Source organism: Onychostoma macrolepis, chromosome 04 (genome assembly GCF_012432095.1).
Source record: "Onychostoma macrolepis isolate SWU-2019 chromosome 04, ASM1243209v1, whole genome shotgun sequence".
Classification (NCBI taxonomy): domain Eukaryota; kingdom Metazoa; phylum Chordata; class Actinopteri; order Cypriniformes; family Cyprinidae; genus Onychostoma; species Onychostoma macrolepis.
Window position 1 is genome coordinate 31,066 of NC_081158.1, and position 14,517 is coordinate 45,582.

Consider the following 14,517-nt stretch of genomic DNA (forward strand, 5'->3'; position numbering starts at 1 on the left):
TAGCTTAGTCACTCCTATGATTGGTTGGATCAGAGCAAAATACAACATGATCTCACAGAATTCCGTGTAATGTTCAAAATTCCGTGATGGGCTCACAGAAGTGATACCAATGTAAGTCAGTGACAGGCATCAGCCGTGCTCCACGCACGGAAACCCTTAGCATCAATATGCCGACGCGATACTGGGAAATTTATCGTCATCATTATTGTTCAGAACTGGGTAGGTTTAGGGTAGGGGTGGAGTCAGGTACTCCAGTGAAAGTATAACTGCATCGGAGTCACTCTTTTTACGTGGTGCGATGCAACGCTGGTGTTGAACCAGTGAATCCGTGCATGGACCACGGCTGATGCCTTCTGTGATGCCACCACAGATTCGGAGGTTAATTAAGTCTGTGAACATTACACGGAATTCTGTGAGATCATGTTGGCAAAATATCATGAGGAAGAAGACATGGCAGTAAAGTGGTATTTAGAAAAATGACCTCCAGCTCAACAGTTCTCAAACCTTAGAGTCTTTCCTAATTCAACGAGTCCTCAAATCTTGGTCTGAATTACTTCAGCCTACTAGACACCATCTGAACCGCCTGTATAGTATTGGTCCTGGAGTGGACTCCTCTAATGCAGTGTTGCTAGAGGGATCTGGTTTCTCTGGTTATTTTCTCTCCGTTCCTAATGAAGTTTTGGGTTCCTAGCCAGTAACCTTTGGCTTGTTTAATGGGGCCTAAAGATAATTAGCTCCTTCAAAATTAATACTTTACATAAAACTCACTATTCATCCGAAGAACAAAGAATTAAGACTCTGTGGAATAATAGCTCTAATCATTACATAACTGTTTTTCCCCTATAAAGCTGATTTGGGGCAATGTATATTGCAAAAAGCACTGTAAAGATATTGACTTGGGGTCAACATTTTTCCTTTTTGTGTATGCCTCGAGTAATATTTTACATGCACACTTAAAGCACAACATATGTCCTCAATGAACATGTATTTGGTAATAATACACAATGGGCAGTTCCATACAAAAAGAGGTTAGACAGCATTTTATATTTCACATGGATACAAAAATCTTTATCTTTGGTCAACGTAATGCGAAAAACATGCTTAACCAACTCAAGGAATCAATGCAAGAGTCAACAGCTTTTTTCCTTGGTATAAATCTAAGATTAGCCTGAACATAAAAACACATGTGCCTTGGTCTACATTTTTTATCTTTTACATTAAGATAAATAACTTTAAAGGGTTAGTTCACCCAAAAATGAATATTCCATCATTATTAAAATTGGGATTAAACCACATGAATTACTTCAATGTTATGAATATTTCTGATGTTTGAATGTTTAGGATGGACAGATTTTCAGCAAAGGCACAGAATTCTCTCTGGTTTCTTTCAAAATATCTTCATTTGTGTTCTGAAGATGAACTTATTTCTTATGGGTTTGGAATGACAAATAATTTATTTAAAAAAGAAAAATAATTTTTGGGTGAACTAACCCTTTAATGAAAACAAAATCAAAGAAAAGACGACTGATCTTTTGTTGAAAACACTTAGAACTTATGTCCCGAGGTGAACGCTAGCGGGAAGGCTGAGATTCCTGTATTTTACTGCACTTTCCTTCTTATGGAAGAAATGCAGTATTTGATTAAATATTTGACCGCCTTACAGTCTCGATTTCCTCAAACTTGAGCTTCTGCATCAATGCAGCGCTGACAGTCCATTTTCCCTGGAACTTGGTTCCTCACATTCATCTGCTCTCCAGCTTCTTTAGACAGCAGTTTGTTTGCCTAAAGTATACATTAAAAAAAAAAAAAAAAAAAAAAAAAAACAGGTTATAAGTTTATGAATTTATTAATCTGAACTGAAAGAAAAAAAGTAATCTGAAATACTGGATTTTTTTATATATATATATAAAATGTCTGTCAATCGATTAAAATATTTAATCGTGATTAAATCGCATGATTGTCAAGAGTTAACTCGCGATTAATCACAACTTAATCGCACATTTTTATTTGTTCTAAATGTACCTTAAATTAATACATTAAGTTTTTAATACTCTAATCCAGTGTTTCCCAACCACTGTGCCACTAGTGTGCCGTGACAGGTTGTTGGGTGTGCCTTGGAAAATTATCTAAAACTTCTATATCTCTATTATATTTCGTTATTATTATTTTAAATCAGTGCTATTGGTCATCGTTATGTCTGTTTGTGGGGTTTACAAATATTTAACCAATGAAAAGCATTCAAAAGAGCTTGTGACTAAACCTCGTAACGCCATTGCATCCTCAAATTGTCAGTCAAACCTCATAACTCCACCCCGCCTCCATTCAGAATGAAGCGCGCAGTTTGAAGACAGACGTCTACTTCTTCACAATGCAAGGGTAAATAAAGAACTGATGTTTGAATGTTTAGGATGGACAGATTTTCAGCAAAGGCACAGAATTCTCTCTGGTTTCTTTCAAAATATCTTCATTTGTGTTCTGAAGATGAACTTATTTCTTATGGGTTTGGAATGACAAATAATTTATTTAAAAAAGAAAAATAATTTTTGGGTGAACTAACCCTTTAATGAAAACAAAATCAAAGAAAAGACGACTGATCTTTTGTTGAAAACACTTAGAACTTATGTCCCGAGGTGAACGCTAGCGGGAAGGCTGAGATTCCTGTATTTTACTGCACTTTCCTTCTTATGGAAGAAATGCAGTATTTGATTAAATATTTGACCGCCTTACAGTCTCGATTTCCTCAAACTTGAGCTTCTGCATCAATGCAGCGCTGACAGTCCATTTTCCCTGGAACTTGGTTCCTCACATTCATCTGCTCTCCAGCTTCTTTAGACAGCAGTTTGTTTGCCTAAAGTATACATTAAAAAAAAAAAAACAGGTTATAAGTTTATGAATTTATTAATCTGAACTGAAAGAAAAAAAGTAATCTGAAATACTGGATTTTTTTATATATATATATATAAAATGTCTGTCAATCGATTAAAATATTTAATCGTGATTAAATCGCATGATTGTCAAGAGTTAACTCGCGATTAATCACAACTTAATCGCACATTTTTATTTGTTCTAAATGTACCTTAAATTAATACATTAAGTTTTTAATACTCTAATCCAGTGTTTCCCAACCACTGTGCCACTAGTGTGCCGTGACAGGTTGTTGGGTGTGCCTTGGAAAATTATCTAAAACTTCTATATCTCTTTTCTTAAAGCCACTTTGTGAAGCTCAAGTATCTTTGCTGCACATCAGAAATATATTCATTCATTGTGATGGATGATTAAGGAATTTGGGCTTTGTTTTCCCTCCTATTTATATTTCTGTGAAACAGGAAGCCATGGCTGGATAATTTCATGTTCATAATCACCCTGGAGTGCTCAAAATTGTGAATATGAATGGGAATATACTTCAGAGATATTTTACTCATGAGAATTTCTAGGGGGCCAATAATTGTGTCCAATGTGTATTTGAGAAAAACATTTATTTCATAATGATATTTACCCCAATTTTAAATTCTTATCCAATGAAAGGTTAGATTTTTGTGAATTTTTTTAAATAAAAGATCAAAAGGATTAACAATGCAGATTAAATTTCACAGCCTTCTTTGATCATATTTACCATAATTCTGACCACTACTGTATTAGCTTAGTCACTCCTATGATTGGTTGGATCAGAGCAAAATACAACATGATCTCACAGAATTCCGTGTAATGTTCAAAATTCCGTGATGGGCTCACAGAAGTGATACCAATGTAAGTCAGTGACAGGCATCAGCCGTGCTCCACGCACGGAAACCCTTAGCATCAATATGCCGACGCGATACTGGGAAATTTATCGTCATCATTATTGTTCAGAACTGGGTAGGTTTAGGGTAGGGGTGGAGTCAGGTACTCCAGTGAAAGTATAACTGCATCGGAGTCACTCTTTACGTGGTGCGATGCAACGCTGGTGTTGAACCAGTGAATCCGTGCATGGACCACGGCTGATGCCTTCTGTGATGCCACCACAGATTCGGAGGTTAATTAAGTCTGTGAACATTACACGGAATTCTGTGAGATCATGTTGGCAAAATATCATGAGGAAGAAGACATGGCAGTAAAGTGGTATTTAGAAAAATGACCTCCAGCTCAACAGTTCTCAAACCTTAGAGTCTTTCCTAATTCAACGAGTCCTCAAATCTTGGTCTGAATTACTTCAGCCTACTAGACACCATCTGAACCGCCTGTATAGTATTGGTCCTGGAGTGGACTCCTCTAATGCAGTGTTGCTAGAGGGATCTGGTTTCTCTGGTTATTTTCTCTCCGTTCCTAATGAAGTTTTGGGTTCCTAGCCAGTAACCTTTGGCTTGTTTAATGGGGCCTAAAGATAATTAGCTCCTTCAAAATTAATACTTTACATAAAACTCACTATTCATCCGAAGAACAAAGAATTAAGACTCTGTGGAATAATAGCTCTAATCATTACATAACTGTTTTTCCCCTATAAAGCTGATTTGGGGCAATGTATATTGCAAAAAGCACTGTAAAGATATTGACTTGGGGTCAACATTTTTCCTTTTGTGTATGCCTCGAGTAATATTTTACATGCACACTTAAAGCACAACATATGTCCTCAATGAACATGTATTTGGTAATAATACACAATGGGCAGTTCCATACAAAAGAGGTTAGACAGCATTTTATATTTCACATGGATACAAAAATCTTTATCTTTGGTCAACGTAATGCGAAAAACTGCTCTAATCAACATGGGCATGGACACATGTGGATGCATTATGCAAATGAATGTTTATTATTATTGAAACCATAGTCAACATAGAGCATGAAGACTAGACCTGTTTCAAAGGTCATAGATGTTTTTCAAAGAACTTGTTCATGTCTATTAGACACATGAAGAAATACCAGGTTCCCATCACTTCTCCTTCTTTGCACGGAGCAATTTACACAAACCTGTTTACATTTTAGCACGACAGGGCAGCTCTTCTTCTGAACATGCAAACTGTATTATTTATTATTAGATTTGTTTGCTTCTCTGTGCCCACATACTGTATTTTGATGCAGCTAAATTCTTCTGTGAGATACTGTGTATATATACACATACACTAGGGTTGTAACGATACGTGTATTCGTATTGAACTGTTTGGTACGAGGCTTTCGTTCAGTACGCATTACAAACCAAACGATTCATGGACTAATCCTATTACGTTTGGAAAATAAAACAGCTTAAAGTGTGTGAAATATCAGTGCCACTGCGCTCAACAACGCAGCCCAAACGACATAACAGGCATCGTGCTGTCTGCCCCGTGATAACCTCCCCTTGCTGGAGTGCGTCGAAAGACTATGTATCGACGATAGACAGAGATAGTCAAAAACATCAATTATTGCCAATATTAAGAGGATTTGGCATTTCCAATTAATGTAGGCCTGTTACATTCTTATTTTTATTAGGCCTATTATTATTATTATTATTAAATTAAACGTACAATTAATTTGCCCCGCAATAATTACCACATAACTGACGCGCTGTGAGGATAAGATTAGGCTATTAGTTCCTCAATTAAAATGTTTTTTCAAAAGTTTTAAAAATTAAAATATTAACACTGCAGTCATCAATAAAAATCAATGAAATTAAAAGCTTTTATTTCAAGCACCGACTCTCAGAAACAATCTGTTTAACACGAAGTACGTTTCTTCTCATTTTCAGTATGTTCGGGCCACAAGAGAAATATTAAGGGAATAAATGAAAACAGCTATAGGCTATACTGTTATCAGCATATGCTGAAGTAGATTCATCTCTCGTTGTCTCTGAGAGAATAAGCGGCATCAGATGCAGAAAGCTTCATCATTACTCCGTTTTTACTTTCACTTTCTGCTTACAGTGAATTGACTGAGATTAAGACGTTCACCGCATAAATCTTGCACAAAGTTTGCACGTGTGGAAACCCTGGTGCAGACGCCTGCTTGTGTGATATCCACTGGCTCGCCTTCGTGGTTTAAAACAGAAACGTAAACTTAACCAATTGCCCCCCCACCCCCGTATCGAAAAAAAAATAATTGCTGTAAAAAAATCATTGCTAAGTTGCTTACAGAAAAATTATAGCATGATTTGACACCTTATTCATGGGTTTACAAAAACAATGCAGTGTTTGAATCGGTGGCCTTGTTCAGGATCTTTAAAACCTGAGGTGTGGACTTCTTATGTCTAGGACAATGAAGTATCTGAATGCTATATTTGCGCTAAGTGAATTGAAGCTAGTGAAACTCCAGAATACTGATGGGTTCCTATAACCGTTTACATCCCTACGTTACCCTACAAACCCCCCTCGGACCCCAGAGGGTTAAAGATCAGCTGTACCATCTGCTTCAGGGCAACTCCATGCAGAAGTCATCCTTACCATGAAAAAGAGTTCTACCAAAAGAACAAAACCCTGTTTAACTTGTGCGTTTAGGTCTGTATTTTACTGCATTAATGTGCTTTAATAGAAATTTGAAGGAAATGGCTGTGTTTATCCACCACATATGAGGGGTGCACCTAAAGTAAAATTACATTCATTTGACAGTATTTCATGTTTTCAAAAGAGAGCTCAGTAAGTATTTTGTAGAAAGATGAAGGCCTGTCTGAAAAGTAAATACACTCAATTTGTCTAAACAGCGATGATTCTTGGATTTATGAGGGCTAGATTTATGAGGTCAGGGCGCTTCAGTGCTGTGTCACGTCCGTAACATTTTATGAATTAAGTTTATATTATATAGTAATTATTAATGCAATTAACTTGAAACTTTCTGTGCAAAGCTAACTTATGGCCATGCTAATTATGATCAACAACTCTTCTCTATTCTTTGCTCTTATCAACCATATAATGCGTTACGGATGCTTCATATTAATTATTAATTAGAGATGTGCTGTGGAGTAACACCATTCATTCTTATGTGTATAAATATCCTTTATTCATTACAAATCTTGTTTGGTTTTATTTGGTATCATTACATGTTAAAATAATTCACTATATTATGTAGATGCAAATTGTGAAACTAATCTTATTTCGCAGTCTAGCATTTTATAAATATTTGTGCAATATATATTCAGCATATTTAACTTAACCTGTTTTGTATCTTTATTATTTAATGCATAAGTGATTTATTAAAACAAGTTTATGACTGCGACAAGTTAATCTTGATCAACAACATCAACGGATTGGAGCGGCATCGACCCGTTATTAGTTCATTTTAAAGCATCAAATATGCTTCAGTTTGCAGGGTATAACTGCATCTATTTTATTTATTTTAATGCAGATCCCACACTCGAGCGTTAAAGTCCGGGTGAACCGGAAGCTGCTGGACTTTATTTCAGTGTAGTGACGTATCTGTATATCTGTGAATGCATTTCTATCTAAAGGTGCGTCCAGTGGAGGTTTCGTGAATTTCATCTTTGCAGCCGACAAGGACTCTGAAAACATTAGTTTATTAATAAATCATTAAAATGTCCCTTTTTTCATAATCATTAGGCTACTTTTGCCTGTGCTTTGTGGCAAACTTCATGCGTGTACTTGAGTGTGGATTATGCTCATTATGGAGTATTGTGTTAATTTAATATAAACGTGTGATTAGTAAGCTTAAATGAACTAGTAACTGGAAAAATCTTTAGTGGGGGGGCAGCACTATTAAATACCCTCCATCTCTGATAAAGTTATTAAAGCATTTTATACGCATTTCCTAGTCGTATAAATTCTGCTTTCAGACTGGTCACGTCCGTAACGGAGAGATGTCACAGCCAGAACAGTGATTTTTCCTGTCAAACACAAAAACGAAAATTTAAACAATTGATATTTTACGCTTTGTAAATAGTAGGGTTGGGTACCGTTCACATTTGAACCGGTACGGTACCGGTACCCAACGGTACCTTTTTTCGGTACTTTACTCTCTCTGTAATAACAAAAACATTTATTTCAGTGAAAAAATAAGTCCAAAACTCTCAATTTCAACATTTTGAACAATACGGCCCTACATTTTTTTTCTTTTTTTCTTCCAGAAATTGTTTTATTTTTTGTGATAATCAAATGAAGACATGAAACATTTATTTATTTTTAATCAAATGAAAATTAAACCCTTTTATTTTTTGGCAAACAAACAGAGGTTTACTGTTAATTAATACATGGTAGAAAAATTGTGTGAATATACCTTTAAAAAAGTTTTAATAATAGTTGTATTTTTTTTCTACATTTAAGTCGTTAATGTGGTTGTAATAATTATTTTTATCATTTAATTGTTTTATTTAAATTTGTCAGTAAATGGAATATATAAAGACGTACATTATACTGTACAAAAGTAATACAAGAGTAATATATTTCTGTTACATGAAGTTTGTGTGTACAGTATGATATGATGCTGTTTTCTCAAATGAAACGGTAAAATTCTCATGAAGTGACTCACAGCCTGTAAGTTCATGTGTTCATGTTGTCAGATGCAGAGTCCGAAAATCACCGTGAGTTCACGTGTGCTTCAGTATTTGTGTAGTAAACAAAACCGCGTCTCCGCCATTCAAACATACCGATGCTAGCTGAACATGCAGGATTCATATTTAAACCGTCTCTTTGCGTTTTAATATTCACAAACACCAGTTCATATCACGATTCGAATTAAGTAACTGACATTCTTTTATTGATCCAAAACTTGATGAATTCCGTGGCATTCCGCGCTATAGAGTAAATTCTGTTTTTATGAATGGACTCCGTCATCCTGTCCGCGTTTTCGAGGAAACCATATGACCCTAGAAATGTAAGCACACCTCAGAACATTTGGGTTTGCCCTGTGTGTTGTGTTTTAAAGAGTTGCAGGGGTGACAAGTCACAGGGTCTCTCTCTCTCTCGTATGCAATTCAGTCCGTACCCTTAAAAGTACTGAGTTCGGTACCCAACCCTAGTAAATAGCCAACCCTTCTCCATTCGGCAGATATGATTACTTCTGGTTTGTGTTGTAATTCGCAGAAAGTCTACAAAATATGTTGTCTCCCAGAAACTGTTTTAAAGCTGCCTTAAAACTACGCGTGCATGTAATATTTTATATGAGTCACATTTATAAGAACATGTCTCTGAAATGGTTTTCAAAACTGTCCTGGAGCAGCCCATCACTGTCTCCCTCAACACACCCGATTCAACTCGTCAGCTCATTAATAGAGACTTTAAGACCTGAAGTGGGTCAGAAAAGGTACAAAGAGTTGAGAGAAAATACGATGCGTGTCAGATCCGCGTCATGTTCAGCAGCGGCAGCTCTTAAAGAAATAACAGCCAAAATAACCTAATAACCAGCTGCTATGATGTCTATTAATCAAAGGACAAAGAAAAAAAGACCTTTTGTAGCTTTAAGTCCCTCCCGAGCCTATAACAAGTGTCCCTCACGGGTCAAATTTCAACGTTACACTTTTTTTTTTTTTTTTAAGTCCAAAAATTGTCTATTTTTTTTTTTTTTTTTTTTTCTAATTATGTAGGTTTTGTTATAATTTTGGGTGATTTTTTATTTTATTTTCCTTAAATTCCAGATTTTTTAATGAAAATTTTCACCAAACAAAGACACAATTTCTACTTTAAACATCATTATCCATCAGGCTAGTTCCTGGTGATAATTCACTGAGTGTCTCTGAGGCCATCTGGCTGGGAAAAATGACAAAAAAAACTGCATTTATAGTTTCAGCCACTAGATGGGCCTATTGAACCCTATGGAGATTCTCAACTGAGACCCGAAAGTGAAATCTTGAAAACTACACCAACTTGAGGCTTCATTTAGCTTTCAGATATATCTCAAGGCTTTCAGATATATATAAAACATTTTTAAATAAATAAATAAATAAATATTATATTATATTTATATATATATATATATATATATATATATATATATATATATATATACACACATACATACAGGTGCTGGTCATATAATTAGAATATCATCAAAAAGTTGATTTATTTCACTAATTCCATTCAAAAAGTGAAACTTGTATATTATATTCATTCATTACACACAGACTGATATATTACAAATGTTTATTTCTTTTAATTTTGATGATTAGAGCTTACAGCTCATGAAAGTCAAAAATCAGTATCTCAAAATATTAGAATATTTACATTTGAGTTTGAATAAATGACCATCCCTACAGTATAAATTCTGGGTATCTCTTGTTCTTTGAAACCACAATAATGGGGAAGACTGCTGACTTGGCAATGATCCAGAAGACGAACATTGACACCCTCCACAAAGAGGGTAAGTCACAGAAGGTCATTACTGAAAGGTGTGGCTGTTTACAGAGTGCTGTATCAAAGCATATTAAATGCAAAGTTGACTGGAAGGAAGAATTTGGGTAGGAAAAGGTGCACAATCAACAGGGATGACCGCAAGCTTGAGAATACAGTCAAGCAAAGCCGATTCAAACACTTGGGAGAGCTTCACAAGGAGAGAACTGAAGCTGGAGTCAGTGCATCAAGAGTCACCACGCTCAGACGTCTTCAGGAAAAGGGCTACCAAGCCACTTCTGAACCAGAGACAACGTCAGAAGCATCTTACCTGGGCTGTGGAGAAAAAGAACTGGACTGTTGCTCAGTGGTCCTCTTTTCAGATGAAAGTAAATTTTACATTTCATTTGGAAATCAAGGTCCCAGAGTCTGGAGGAAGAGTGGAGAGGCACAGAATCCATGTTGCTTGAAGTCCAGTGTGAAGTTTCCACAGTCAGTGATGATTTGGGCTGCCATGTCATCTGCTGGTGTTGGTCCACTGTGTTTTCTGATGTCCACAGACAACGCAGCCATCTACCAGGAAATTTTAGAGCACTTCATGCTTCCTTCTGTTGACAAGCTTTATGGAGATGCTGATTTCATTTTCCAGCAGGACTTGGCACCTGCCCACACTGCCAAAGGTACCAAAAGCTGGTTCAATGACCATAGTGTTGGTGTGCTTGATTGGCCAGCAAACTCGCCTGACCTGAACCCCATAGTCAAGTCAAGTCACCTTTATTTATATAGCGCTTTTAACAATACAAATTGTGTCAAAGCACTTAACAGTATCGCACATTTTTCTGAAATTAATTGCAATTAATCCCACCTAACATTAAATCTATGGGGTATTGTGAAGAGGAAGATGAGAGACACCAGACCCAACAATGCAGAAGAGCTGAAGGCCACTATCAGAGCAACCTGGGCTCTCATAACACCTGAGCAGTGCCACAGACTGATCGACTCCATGCCACGCCGCATTGCTGCAGTAATTCAGGCAAAAGGAGCCCCAACTAAGTATTGAGTGCTGTACATGCTCATACTTTTCATTTTCATACTTTTCAGTTGGCCAAGATTTCTAAAAATCCTTTCTTTGTATTGGTCTTAAGTAATATTCTAATATTTTGAGATACTGATTTTTGACTTTCATGAGCTGTAAGCTATAATCATCAAAATTAAAAGAAATAAACATTTTAAATATATCAGTCTGTGTGTAATGAATGAATATAATATACAAGTTTCACTTTTTGAATGGAATTAGTGAAATAAATCAACTTTTTGATGATATTCTAATTATATGACCAGCACCTGTATATGTATGTATGTATGTATAAATTTATACTGTATTTTAATCCAAACACATGCATAATCGTAAATTCATAAATATGTAATAAATATAAATTTAAAAATTATATCAAATCATTGGTCTTCACTCAAATTCAAATGTGTTCGGTCAAAAAAAAAGTCAAAATGATATTCATTTCCCAGCAGAAACATTATTTATGTTATAATGTATGTCTATGGGAGTGTGTGTGTGTGTGTGTGTGTGTGTGTGTGTGTGTGTGTGTGTGTGTGAGAGAGAGTTTTTTCTGCATTGGGGACATTCTGCAGTCTCAGCCCTTCGTTTGAGTTCCTGCATCTTTCCTGGATTGTGTCAGATTTTGTTTGGTAAATCAGTATTGGTATCAGTGATACTGGCCTTCAGTCATAAAAAAAGATGGCATTAAACAAATATTAAAAAATATATTGTCTTTGTTGTTTGTACATTAATTTGGAGATTGAATGTGGAATTATTGCAATATAAAAGTATATTTAAAAACTTTAATGTTAGGTGGGATTAATTGCAATTAATTTCAGAAAAATGTGCGATTAGTTAATTTTTTTAATCGATTGACAGCACAAATATATAACATACATAACATACTTTTATTCATTCATTCCATGGTCTGTCTGAATACTGGATATTGATTGGCTGGCAGGTATGCAGTATAACCGTTTAATGCACAGGTAGTTCACCGTTCTATATTAATGCGCTGCTTTAATTGATGCACACTAACCAACACACATCACTCGCGCGCACACACACACACACACACGAACATGAACATGAAGGAATGAACATCCCATACAATCATCTAGTTTGGGAGATAAAAAAATAGCTGGAAAAGAGTCCTCAACATTAGGAGCCTTTACCCCTCTACAAAAGTCTGCTAATGATCCCCTCTCTTCAATCAACAGAGCAGACCGCCACTTTGTCAGTAACTGATCAACTTTACGGGACGAACAAATTCCGAGATGAGAAGCAACTTGCTCAGTGTTCATAAAATTAGGTCCAGCCACCTTTAACAGATGACTTCAAATAGTGGTCTTAGATTTACAAAGCAAATTATTCAGTCCAGGAAAAGTGTGGTCACCAACAGAAATGTCCAGACGGGCTCCATGTATTACAGGTTCATTTAACAACCAAAAGAGCGAGTTCATAGATGGTGCCCTTTGATGATTAAAAAGACTCCAGACTCTGAAAAGGTTACGATAAAAAATTGGTACGTTGGCAAAGTCCAGTTTCAGGGGGTCCAACAAGAAAGGAGCTTTGTCCAACTGAAGACCTCCCAGCCTCCGTAAGATAGCACACGCAGTAGCTCTCCAGCTGAAATCAGTTGGTCCCAACAGAAGTCTCTGTATAAATTGCAGACGAAAAGCCGCTGTCCTGCTTTGCAGGTTTACCAACCCCTGCCCGCCCTCTTCTTTTGACGAAAACAAAATACTCTGAGTGACCCAGTGTAATTTATCCCCAAAAAAAAATCGACTAATAAAGCTTGAAATTCTGCTAACAATTTTGGAGGTGGATCAGTGCATGCTAATTTATGCCAGAGAGATGAAGCAACTACATTATTAATTATTAAAATACGTCCCTTATAAGACATGTTTGGGGCCAGCCACTTCCATTTAGCTAAACAACCTTTAAGTTTTTCAACAACCCCATGCCAATTTTTCTGTACAGTGAACTCATTTCCCAAAAAAACTCCTAAATATTTAAAACCTTCTGTATTCCACCGTAAACCTTCAGGAAGTCTCAGCCTCCCACTTTCCACACACTAAAGCTTCACTTTTGTTCCAATTTACTTTAGCGGAGGATAAGACTTTAAAATCCTCAAGTAATTTTAGTAAAACCTCTACATCATTTTGATTATTAACCATTACAATCACATCATCAGCATAAGCTGATAAATGGACGTTACAGTTAAAACCAGGTATTTGTACACCATTCAAATTAATTCTTATCTGCTGTAATAGAGGTTCTAATGCTATCGAATAGAGCATTCCTGACAGAGAACACCCTTGTCTGACACCTCTACCAGCCTTGAAAGGAGTGCATAAGCCACTCTCAACATCAGTATACAGGTCTTTGATCTCACTCACAAACTCTTGGCAAAAGCCAAATGCTTCTAAAGTTTTCCACAGGTAATTATGTTCAACCCGATCAAATGCTTTCTCTTGATCTAGAGAAATCAGAGCACAATCCAAATTAAATAACTTGGAAACATCAAGAAAATCCCGCAATAAAGAAATGTTATCAAAAATAGACCTACCAAGTATGCAATAGCTCTGATCCGGGTGAATGACTTGTTCCATTACCTCTGTTAGTCTGTTTGCCAATGTTTTGGAGAGCAGCTTGTAGTCTGTACACAGAAGGGACACAGGGCGCCAGTTTTTGATGTCAGTCAAGTCTCCTTTTTGGGAGGAGTGTAAGAACTGCTCTCGGCAGCCACCCTTCAGCCAAGCTTTCATTAAGCACTGAGCAGATCCTCCCCAACACTGACCAGAACGACTTATAAAAGTCTGCTGGGAGACCGTCGATGCCTGGAGCCTTCCCCGACTCCATACCCCTCAGGGCTTTGTGCAACTCCTCTAGTCCCAAGGCCTCGCTGAGTTTCAAGTTGCCTTCTTCAGACACCCTTGACAAGTTTTCAAAAAAAAACATTGTCAATATCAGGCTCCACGTCACATTCAGCCTTGTACAGTTTTTCATAAAACAAACAGCTCTCCTTCTAATATCAATAGGGTCAGTTAGTAAAGTGCCAGATTCAGAACGAAAAGTGCGTGAATTAATCCGTGTACTCGTTATTTGACACCTGATGACACACACGATCTTTGCGTCTTTTATTTGGGCGAGGAGCACGCACGCGATGTCCTCGAGGGGCAATCTGCGTGCACTGTGAGCTTTTTCTATGAGAAAGCTCCGCCTCGTCTGTCTCTCTTT